This window comes from Mus musculus, chromosome 11 (assembly GCF_000001635.26).
Source record: "Mus musculus strain C57BL/6J chromosome 11, GRCm38.p6 C57BL/6J".
In the NCBI taxonomy this organism is placed as follows: domain Eukaryota; kingdom Metazoa; phylum Chordata; class Mammalia; order Rodentia; family Muridae; genus Mus; species Mus musculus.
The window spans coordinates 103,160,866-103,170,909 of NC_000077.6; the positions used below are offsets into that span (position 1 = coordinate 103,160,866).

General features: G+C 48.4%; 1 long non-coding RNA gene across 1 annotated transcript; it reads right to left on the reverse strand.

Moving 5' to 3' along the window:
* Positions 1 to 1,533: 1,533 nt before the first annotated feature.
* On the reverse strand, positions 1,534 to 9,711 carry Gm51919. Its single transcript, XR_003949776.1, has 3 exons — positions 9,289 to 9,711; positions 8,017 to 8,166; positions 1,534 to 1,733 (listed from the first exon to the last, which is right to left on the reverse strand). It is a non-coding gene; the product is annotated as a predicted gene, 51919 (long non-coding RNA).
* Between the last annotated feature and the right edge of the window lie 333 nt (positions 9,712 to 10,044).

Consider the following 10,044-nt stretch of genomic DNA (forward strand, 5'->3'; position numbering starts at 1 on the left):
GGCCTCGAGCACATGACCCTCGGCTGGCAAATACTGCAGTGGGCATTTATTTCCCAAGAGCTCTGTCTTGCATCAGCATGGCCTTTTCACCTTCAGGAACTTAACACTAACTTATCCAGTGGTACCCAGTGCTCGGCGAGTCTCTTTTCTCACAGACTCTTTATTTCCTCTGGTGCACCAGCTAGACTGGGATCAGATGTCCGTTCATCATGTCTGTCTTTTTCCTTTGATTTCTTTACTTATTTTGAGACGAGGGACTCGAGCGTTACCCTGGCTGGCCCCAGACTCTCAGAGATCTGCCTGCCTCTGCCTCCTGAGTGCTGTGATTAAAGGCACTTGCTTCCATGCCTGGCTTTCTCTTATTTGGGGCGTGTGAGTGTGAGCGCACATGCGTGTGCAGCGGCAGGTGTGCGTACCTGTGTGCTCGCATGTGTGTAGACATCAGAGGTCAGCCTTGGGAGTCCTTCCTCAAGAAATCTGCCTGCCTTAATTTTTGAGACAGGTTTCCACACTGGGGCCCCGCTGGCTGGCCAGAAACCCCAGAGGTCCTTCTGTTTGTTTGGGGTGGGGTGGGGGTTACAAGCCCAGGCCACCACTCCTGGATTCTCCTGGCTGTTGACTTGGGTCCCAGCGCCCCTGCCTCCCCCGCCCCTCGGGCCTGCCACTCAGCGCCCAGCCCTCTGTCCTCTGTTGTTTCTGACTCCACCTCCTGCCCAGACTCCCTCAGCAATGTTGCTCAGAGCTGGAAGATCTGGAATGGAGGCATTGTTTCTGTCAGTCATTTTTTCCCCTTTCCTCCTGTCCATGTGGTGGCGCCACTGTTTCTCCAGTACCTCACTGGTAACTGGGGCCAGTTCCCACCTCCCCTTGAAAACCAAAACCCCGGCTGGGCAGTGGTGGTGCACGCCTTTAATCCTAACACTTGGGAGGCAGTGGCAGGCAGATTTCTGAGTTTGAGGCCAGCCTGGTCTACAGAGTGAGTTCTGGGACAGCCAGGTCAACAAAGAGAAACCCTGTCTCAAAAAAACCAACCAAACAACAAACAAAAAACCCAAAACCCCACGTGTTCCCACCTTCTCTAGCCTTGGGCAGGCCCTCAACTGTTCTTGACTAGTTTTTGGTTTAAGAAAAAAAAAAAGGTGCTGGGGATGTCGGTAGAATGCTGGTCTATCTCCAGCACTGCATAAACTGGGGCATGGTGGCAGGCCTGGGTCAAAGAACTCCATCTTTAAACAAACAAACAAACAAACAAATAAACACATAAATACATAAATACATAAATAAATACATAAAATAGATAAATAAAATAAAGAAAGGAAAGAAAGAAGGCAGACGAGGGGAGTGTGTGCCTCGAGAGATGCTCATTGGTAAAGAGCATATATTGCCTTTCCAGAGGATCCAGATTTGGTTCTCAGTTCTGTAAATTAGGCTTCTTACAACCTCCAGTAATTCAAGCTCCAGGGATCTTACGCCCCCTTCTGGCCTCTGTTGGCACTGCACTCATGTGGCAACATGCATTAAAAAAAAAAAGGATTAGTTTTGAAAAAGAATTATTTTTATTTTATATGTATAGTGTTTTGCAGTTCCCTTGCAGACCGGAGGAAGGAATCACATCCCCTGGAATTGGAGTTACAGACAGTTATGAGTCACCATGCGGACACTCAGAACCAAGCACAGGTCTTCTGCAGGAACTGTGAGTGTTCTTAGCCTCTGTGTCACCTCTTCATCACCCCCTATAGGTAAACAAGCAAGTAAGTAAGTAAGTAAATAAATAAATAAATAAATATTTTAATTTTACAAAGAAAATGAGAAAAACTTCCAAATGATCCTAAAGATTTCTGATAACTCAGGCACCAGGAGATCTGACATTCCCTTCTGGCTTTTATGGGCATGCACAGAAGTAGCATACATTATTCACACACACATACATGTGAACAAAACTAATATTTAAAAAAACTTTAAAACAGGGTAGAGCGATTGTCAGTGGTTAAGACCACTAACTGTTCTTCCAGAGGTCCTGAGTTCAAATCCCAGCAACCACATGGTGGCTCACAACCATCTGTAATGGGATCTGATGCTCTCTTCTGTTGTGTCTGAAGACAGCGACAGTGTACTCATATACATAAAATAAATAAATAAATCATTAAAATAAAATCTCTAAAACCCCCTCCCCACCTGTATCTTTTTTGGAGCAGAGATCTCACTATGTAGTCCTGGCTGGCCCAGAACTCTCTCTCTCTCTGTGAACCAGGTGGGCCTTGAGCTCACAAAGATCCTCCTGCCCCTGCCTCCCTAGTACTTGCTTCCTGAGCACTGAGACTAAAGGTGTGTGTAGCCACAGCTGGTCTGATCACTGTTTATACAACGACACTTATCCAAACCTTGCTCTCCCTCTTTGCTCTATCCTCTTACTCTGGTCACCTGGCTGTCCTAGAACTCAATTTGTAGACCAGGCTCCTTGAACAGAGCTCCACCCGCTTCTGCCTCCCAAGTGCTGGGACTTAAGGCACACACCACCACCACCACCACCACCACCACCACCACCACCACCACCTCTGGGCTTCAAATGCCTTTTTTACCATGAAGTCTTCCCAACCTCCCGGTGTACTCTGCTTTTACAGCAAGGCAGGGAAGGTACCACTCTTGGTTCTCCCAAGTGTATCCTTCCCCATGAATAAGTAGTCCCTTGGGCATCCCGCTTCACCGGCTAGACCACCAGTGTCCAACAGAATTTACTCATTGGTTTTCTTGGGGGTCGGGGGAGGGCTGGATCCCATATTGTTAGCTCAGGTTAGCCTTAAGTTCATTATGTAACTCAAGATGATCTTAAACTCTGCATCCTCCTGCCTCCATCTCCCAAGTACCCAGATTCCAGGCCCTTCGGGCTCCAGCAGAAGTTCCTTGGATGATGGAAGTGGTTTGTATCTGTCCCTTCCAGTATGGTACCACTAACCCCAGGGGCTACTGAGCTCTTGAAATGTAGCATGGTCTGACTGAAGAACTGAATCTCAAATTTTTATTTCATTTGAATACTTCATATTTCAATAGCCCGGGATTAGAGAGATGGCTCAATAGCTAAAAGCACTTGTTGCTCTTGCAGAGGCCTCAGGTTCAGTTCCCTTCACCCACATGGTGGCTCACATCCATCTGTAACTTCAGTTCCAGAGGATCTAAAACACTCGTCTGGTGTTGGTGGGCTCCAGGCGCACATATGGTACACATACATACATTCAAGCAAAATGCTCATACACGCAAAATAAGTAAGTCTTAAAATCTTTTAGCCGGGCGTGGTGGCGCACGCCTTTAATCCCAGCACTGGGGAGGCAGAGGCAGGTGGATATCTGAGTTTGAGGCCAGCCTGGTCTACAAAGTGAGTTCCAGGACAGCCAGGGCTATACAGAGAAACCCTGTCTCGAACCGCCCCCCCCCCCCAAAAAAAAAAACAAAAAAAAAAACCTTTCAATAATCACTTTGGCTAGTTGTGGGAAACAGAGGAAGACCTGAGTGGGTTACATCCTACATGAATGTGTGCTGTTGACTCAGGGACAGCCGTGTCAAGGACCCTAGTCTGAGACCCATAGGGAAATCTGGTCCGTGTGTAGGTGGTGATAAGGTGTGCTGAAAATGGCCACTATTCTCCCCCTAAAACTTACAGCCTGAAGACCGCTCCCCTCAGAGGCGGCCCCTCCTGAGATTAGCGGAGCCTGTGTCCTTGATCCAGCTGTAGTCCGGAAACCCCACCTCCTTGTTTATCTGCGTGCAATAACCCCGCCTCTCTGTTAAACACACAGTACTTTCAAGGTGCTTCGTTTCTGTCTCAGAGAGAGACTGTGTTCCTCATTTCTTCACTCCCTCACTACTCCCAGTCTGGTCTGTCCCTGGAGCTGGGTCAAAGATGCTGGAGCTACAGGCGACTGTATTGGATAGCCCAGGAGTACGCTATCCTAGGCTTACTCAGAGGCTCCTGGACCCACACATTTGAGGATGGGTATGAAGTTAGCCTGTGTTCCCTCCTGTGTGCTGACCGTGGCACACAGATCTCTCCTCATCAGGCAAGGGGCTCTTCATGAAGAGGCTAGGGCCTCTTTTCTTTTCTTTTTCTTTTTTTTGTTTTTTTGAGACAGGGTTTCTCTGTATAGCCCTGGCTGTCCTGGAACTCACTCTGTAGACCAGGCTGGCCTTGAACTCAGAAATCCACCTGCCTCTGCCTCCCAAGTGCTGGGATTAAAGGCTTGCGCCACCACTGTCTGACTCCCCTCCCCTCCCCTCCCCTTCCCTTCCCTTCCCTTCCCTTTCTCCCTTTCAACCCCACTCTCTTATTCTGACTGGCGTTGGCAGAGCCTGTTAAGACAGATGGACAGCCAGATAGTGGTATCACACACCTTTGATCCCAGCACTCAAGAGGCAGAGGCAGGCGGATTTCTGAGTTCGAGGCCAGCCTGGTCTATATAGTGAGTTCAGGACAGCCAGGATTATACAGAGAAACCCTGAGAAAAGAGAAGGGAAGGCCGTGAGGTGGGGGAGGGGATGAGTGGGTGGGGGATGGCTCAGTGGTTAGGAGCACTGACTGCTCTTGCTGAGGTTGAGGATTTGATTCCTAGCACGTACTTAGTGGCTAACAACCACCTTTAACCCCAGTTCCAGGGAATCTAACACCTGATCTATGTAGGCACCAGGCACATATATGATCCACACACATACATGCAGGTGAAACACTCATATATAAAAATTTAAAAAAAGAGAAAGAAAGAAAGAAAGAAAGAAAGAAAGAAAGAAAGAAAGAAAGAAAGAAAGTAAGTCAGCTCCAGAGGCTTGTCTATAGGCTGATCTGATGGGGGGCGTTTTCTTAGCTGAGGGTCTCTTTTTTTCAAACTACTCTAGCTTGTGTCAAATTAACCAAACCAAACCAAACCAAACCAAACCAAACCAAACCAAACCAAACCAAAACTAACATACAAGGATGCCCGGGAAGAAAAGATACAGTCCCTGTTTTGGAGAAACCTACAGCCCAAAGAAAGAGGTAGCTATGACTTTCAGAGAGGCCTCACCTAGGAGGGGATGTTCATCAGTAGACTGTGAAGACGCCTGGAAACACCCATTCTCATTGTATTACTTACTTTTCTATTGCTGTGATAAAAGGCAACTTCCAGAAGGTTTATCTGGGGCTTACAGTTCTCGAGGCATAGGAGTCCGTCTATCAGTCTCAAAGAGGGAAGCGTAGGACTGGGTGGGCAGGCAGAGTGCTGGAGCTGACATCCAAGGCCACAGACAGGAAGCAGAGTGCGCTGTGGGGATAGCTGGTAGCTTTGAAGCCTCAAAACCCACTCCATTACACACCTCCTCTAACAGGGCCACGCCTCCTAATCCTTCCCCAACAGTTCCAGCAACTGGGGACCAAGGATATACACACAATGAGCCTGTGAGGCCATTTTCATTCAGACCACCATACTCCTCCATTGCTGCTGCTGCAAGTTGGTCAAGTTTGTGTGTGACAATTCAGTGAATATTTGTCAAAAAATTTAAAGTTCAGGAGGAACATGGTGGCATATGTCTGCCATTCTAGCACTTAAGGAGATGAGGCAGGCAGATGGAAAATGAGAAGTCCAAGGACAGTCTCAGAGGGAGGGGAAAGGGAGAGAGAGAGCTTGATATTTATAATAATAACAAAAGGAATTGATATAAAATGAATATTCATGAGGAGGGAGTGGTGGAAGGAGTTACACAAGCAGGTATAAAAAGAGAAGTGAGGTGTTTGACACTGTAGAATGTCAAACACACACATGCATCACGCACTGTACACACTCAAACATCTCTGGAAGGATACATTCATCAACACTGTCCTTTTTCTTTGTTAGAGTATCATGTAGCCCAAGCTGGCCTTGAACTCACCCTGAAGTCGATGCTGGATCCGAACACCCAATTTTCAGCGCCTCCACACTAGTGCCATATTATAGGCTTGTGCTATTACACTAAGCTGTGTGTGTGTTTTCATGTGCAGCAAGTATGCTTATGTGTGTGCATGTGGAGGTCAGAAGTCAATGCCCAGTGTCTTCCTTCACCACTCTCCTCCTTATTTTTTAAACTTATTTTATTAATCATTAGCGTGCGTGCATGTGTGTGTGTGTGTTTGCCATGAAGCGGTGGTCAGAGAACAGCTTTGTGGAATAGGTTCTCTTGAACTTTTATGTAAGTTCCAGGAATTGAACTCAGGTCTTATTTATGTAGCAAGTACCTTTACCTGCTGGGCCATGTTTCTGGGTCTCTGCCTTATTATTTAAAAAAGTATTTTGGGGGCTGGAGAGATGGCTCTTAAGAGCACTGACTGCTCTTCCGGAGGTCCTGAGTTCAAATCCCAGCAACCACATGGTGGCTCACAACCATCTGTAATGAGATGATGCCCTCTTCTGGTGTGTCTGAAGACAGCTACAGTGTACTTACATATAATAAATAAATAAATACATATTTTTAAAAATTTATATGTGTGGGTATTTTGCTTGCATGAATATTTGTATATTACTTGCATGCTGTGTTGGTGGAGACCTGAAGAGGGTGTCAGAACTCCTGGAACTGGAGTTACAAATGTTAGCCACCATGTGGGTGGTGGCAATGGAACCAAGGTCCTTTGGAAGAGCAACCAGTGCTCTTTCTGGGTGGTGGGATGGTGTTGAGGCAGTATTGAGGCAGTATTTCACTGTGTAGTCTTGGCTGGCCTGGAGCTCACTATGTGGACCAGTCTGACCTTAAACTCATAGAGATCTACTTGCTTCTGCCTCCCAAGAACTGGGATTAAAGATGGATACAACCGTACCTGGCCTGCACACAGTGCTATTAACTTATGAGCCATCTCTCTAGTCCCCTCCTCCCTTTTACATTTTTTTTTAATCCTCTCACTGAACTTAGAGCTAGCTCACTGGACAGCAAACCTACAGGGAACCCCTACTCCTAATCTGCCATCTGCCTGGCTGAGATTACAGGCACTCGTTATATATATATTTGTTTGTTCTTTTTCTTTTTGGTTTTTCGAGACAGGGTTTCTCTGTGTAGCTCTTGGCTGTCCTGGAACTGAACTCACTTTGTAGACCAGGCTGGCCTCGAACTCAGAAATCCGCCTGCCTCTGCCTCCTGAGTGCTGGGATTAAAGGCGTGCGCCACTATGCCCGGCTATATTTGGTTTTTGATTTGGGTGCTAAAGATCTGCACAGTAAGAACTCTATCAATGGACCCCTCACTGTGGCCTTTTGTCATTTATAAGAGTGGGGTTTGCTGGATAGCCAGATTTTCTTCCTTCCTTCCTTTCTTCCTTTCCCTCCCTCCCTTCCTTCCTTCCTTCCTTCCTTCCTTCCTTCCTTCCTTCCTTCCTTCCTTCCTTTTCTTCCTTCCTTTCTTCCTTCCTTCCTTTTCTTCCTTCCTTCCTTCCTTCCTTCCTTCCTTCCTTCCTTCCTTCCTTCCTTCCTTCTGTCTATTTGCATGTATGCCTGCATGACAGAAGAGGGCATCAGATCCCATCATTACAGATGGTTGTGAGCCGCCATGTGGTTGCTGGGAATTGAACTCAGGACCTCTGGAAGAGCAGCCAGTGCTCTTAACCCCTGAGCCATCTCTCCAGCCTGTTAGCCAGATTTTCTTAATTAAACTCCCCATTCTTCTGCCTCAGTATCCAGAGTGCAGAGTTCATGTGCGTGCCTGCTCACCAGCCTAACCTTTTCCTTTCTTCTCTTGCAGTATCGAGGCTTGAACCCAGGGCTCTGTGCATGCTGTGCACTTTGCACTTGACCACAGAGCCACATCCATAGCTTGCCTTTCTCCTTAAAGAGACATCTACTGACTACTGATACATGCTCAGTCACCTGAGTTAGGAGTGTTCCCAATGGCTGCACATTCCTTCCATTAAAGATGACAAAGTGACAATGGTCTGGAAATGTCACCCTGGCTGTGTGACTGTATCGATCACCACAGCCATCAGTCCGTCCTGCCTGTCATACCACCTGCACACGGAAGGGGGCAACGCAGACTTACGGAAAGGAAACATTGTTCCTAAACTTGACAACCAAGCTTTGCTGGTAGAATTTTCTCCATTGTGGTCCATGTTTTGGGAAGATGCTTTCTATGAAGCCAACAGAATTGAATAGGTGATGATTGATCACATCTCCTTGGTAACTCACGTTCCTAGTCAGCAGGAGGGAGGATGTAGGGTTGTTAATATGATAATTTCCCACATGATAGGCCCTTTTCAGTTTAGCTTTATTTCCACCAGGTTTTGGGTGGGAGGCAATTGGCAATGAGGATGCAGGCTGGCAATTACTGCAGTAGAGGCCCAATTTCTGGCTTCTCGGTGTCCCTCAAAGTAGCAGTGATGGGCAGAGGAGGCATGGGCACTGACCCCACAAGTACTTCAATGCAGATACCCTCCCTCCCAGCTTCTGAATCCGTTCCTTGCTAGGCTGTGTCCAAGGTTAGGGACACCTTAAGAGTCCCAGAAGCCCCATCAGTAAGCAGACAGCTGGGCACACAGCTGGGGCTCGAAGGAAACATTTGTTGATGAATTGAAAGAGACAGCTATGGAAGAATCAGGAAGTACAGTCTTTAATAAATAAACAAAAATCTCTCAACTACTAATCTCAGGCAAGGCCCAAGGTCAAGGCTAAGGAAGATGGAGGTAGGCATAGGGCAGGTACCCTTCCTATAGGCTCCAGGAGACCCTGTTTCCACCCACCCTGGAAGTCCTTGCTCAGGACATGAAATGAGACTATCTCTCCCATGGTGACAGGGGCGATGGTGAACTTGGCAGGAGGAAGGCTTTAATCAGGTCAAGCTGGGGAGCGTGCAGGTTTGTGTCTGGTTTTCCTCATAATTAGATAATTAATTTCCCAGTTCCTGCTGAATCCTTTGTCAGTGGCTTTGAGTATGAACTAGAGAGGTGGGAATGACCTAGAGTAGCCATTTAGAGCCCCTGGGCTGGCACAGAGAAAGTTCAAGGCTCCCTCAGTGTAGGGCACCTCACCCCATGGACTGGCAGAACAGGGAGGGGCTGACTCAAGAGCCCCACAGATTAAGTGGGAGAATTAGAGGTGTTAATTCAGGATGGAGTTCGAGCCCCGGTTATGAAGGCCTACCCCTTCTCCACTCTCCTACCCTAAATAAGAAGAGTCCGAGGCTATAGATTTTTGGATATGAACAGAGAGGCTCGTTTCTGCCCTAATTATCTGTGTGGCCTTGGACAAGACCCCTTGCTACAGCTACGGAAAGGCCCCTTGTTACCGTTACAGAAACAAGGACATCCATACCTACCTTTGCTGGTCACTATCACAGAAATCTTTCTGTAACTATCAGATAGCCAAGATTGTCATTCTTCAGCCAGCCTAGGTCCCTCATGGTGACAGTGTCAAGATTTTCCACCCATCTGAGGTGCCTGTTCCTCCCCCAGCCTAGCAGCTGCCTTTAACCCTTCTTAGTGCCCTACTTCTCCTTGGCACCACCACAGTGATCTCCAGGTTCGCCAACCTCATTTTTCCACGAGTGCCCCCAGTCTAAAACTGCTGAAGATGCTGGCACAGTCACATCTGGTCAGGTCTCAATTGACCTATGTCATTGTCCTCCAACCTGTTTGCAGATAATTCCCTCTGGTCCTCAGATCATCTCTGGGCCCAACGGAGGAGAGACACAGAGGTGGGGGGCCTGGAAGGGGGTTCCCATCTTCTTAGTTGGGGACCCCAAAGGGGGACCCCCAGCAGCAATTACGCCCACCAACCGCACCTCAGCGCCACCTTAGGTTTCTAAGGCGCGCGCGGATTGGTTGGACAATCTTCCGCCCGGGGGTCTGCCTCCTCCAGGCTCGGGCCTAGGGACCCCCCTACTGCCGGGCTTAGGGTGGAGAGCTGCGGTTCTAGGACCCGGAGGCGCCGGGCGAGCGCGCCGCTGTGTTCTCGGCCTCGCCTGGGTCGGCTCCGGCTCGGGCAGGTGCATCGGCGGCCGCCCCCTCCGCCGCAGGTGCACTGCTCGGCAGCCCCCAGCCGGCGCGCCATGGCTGCGGAGGACCCCCGGCCG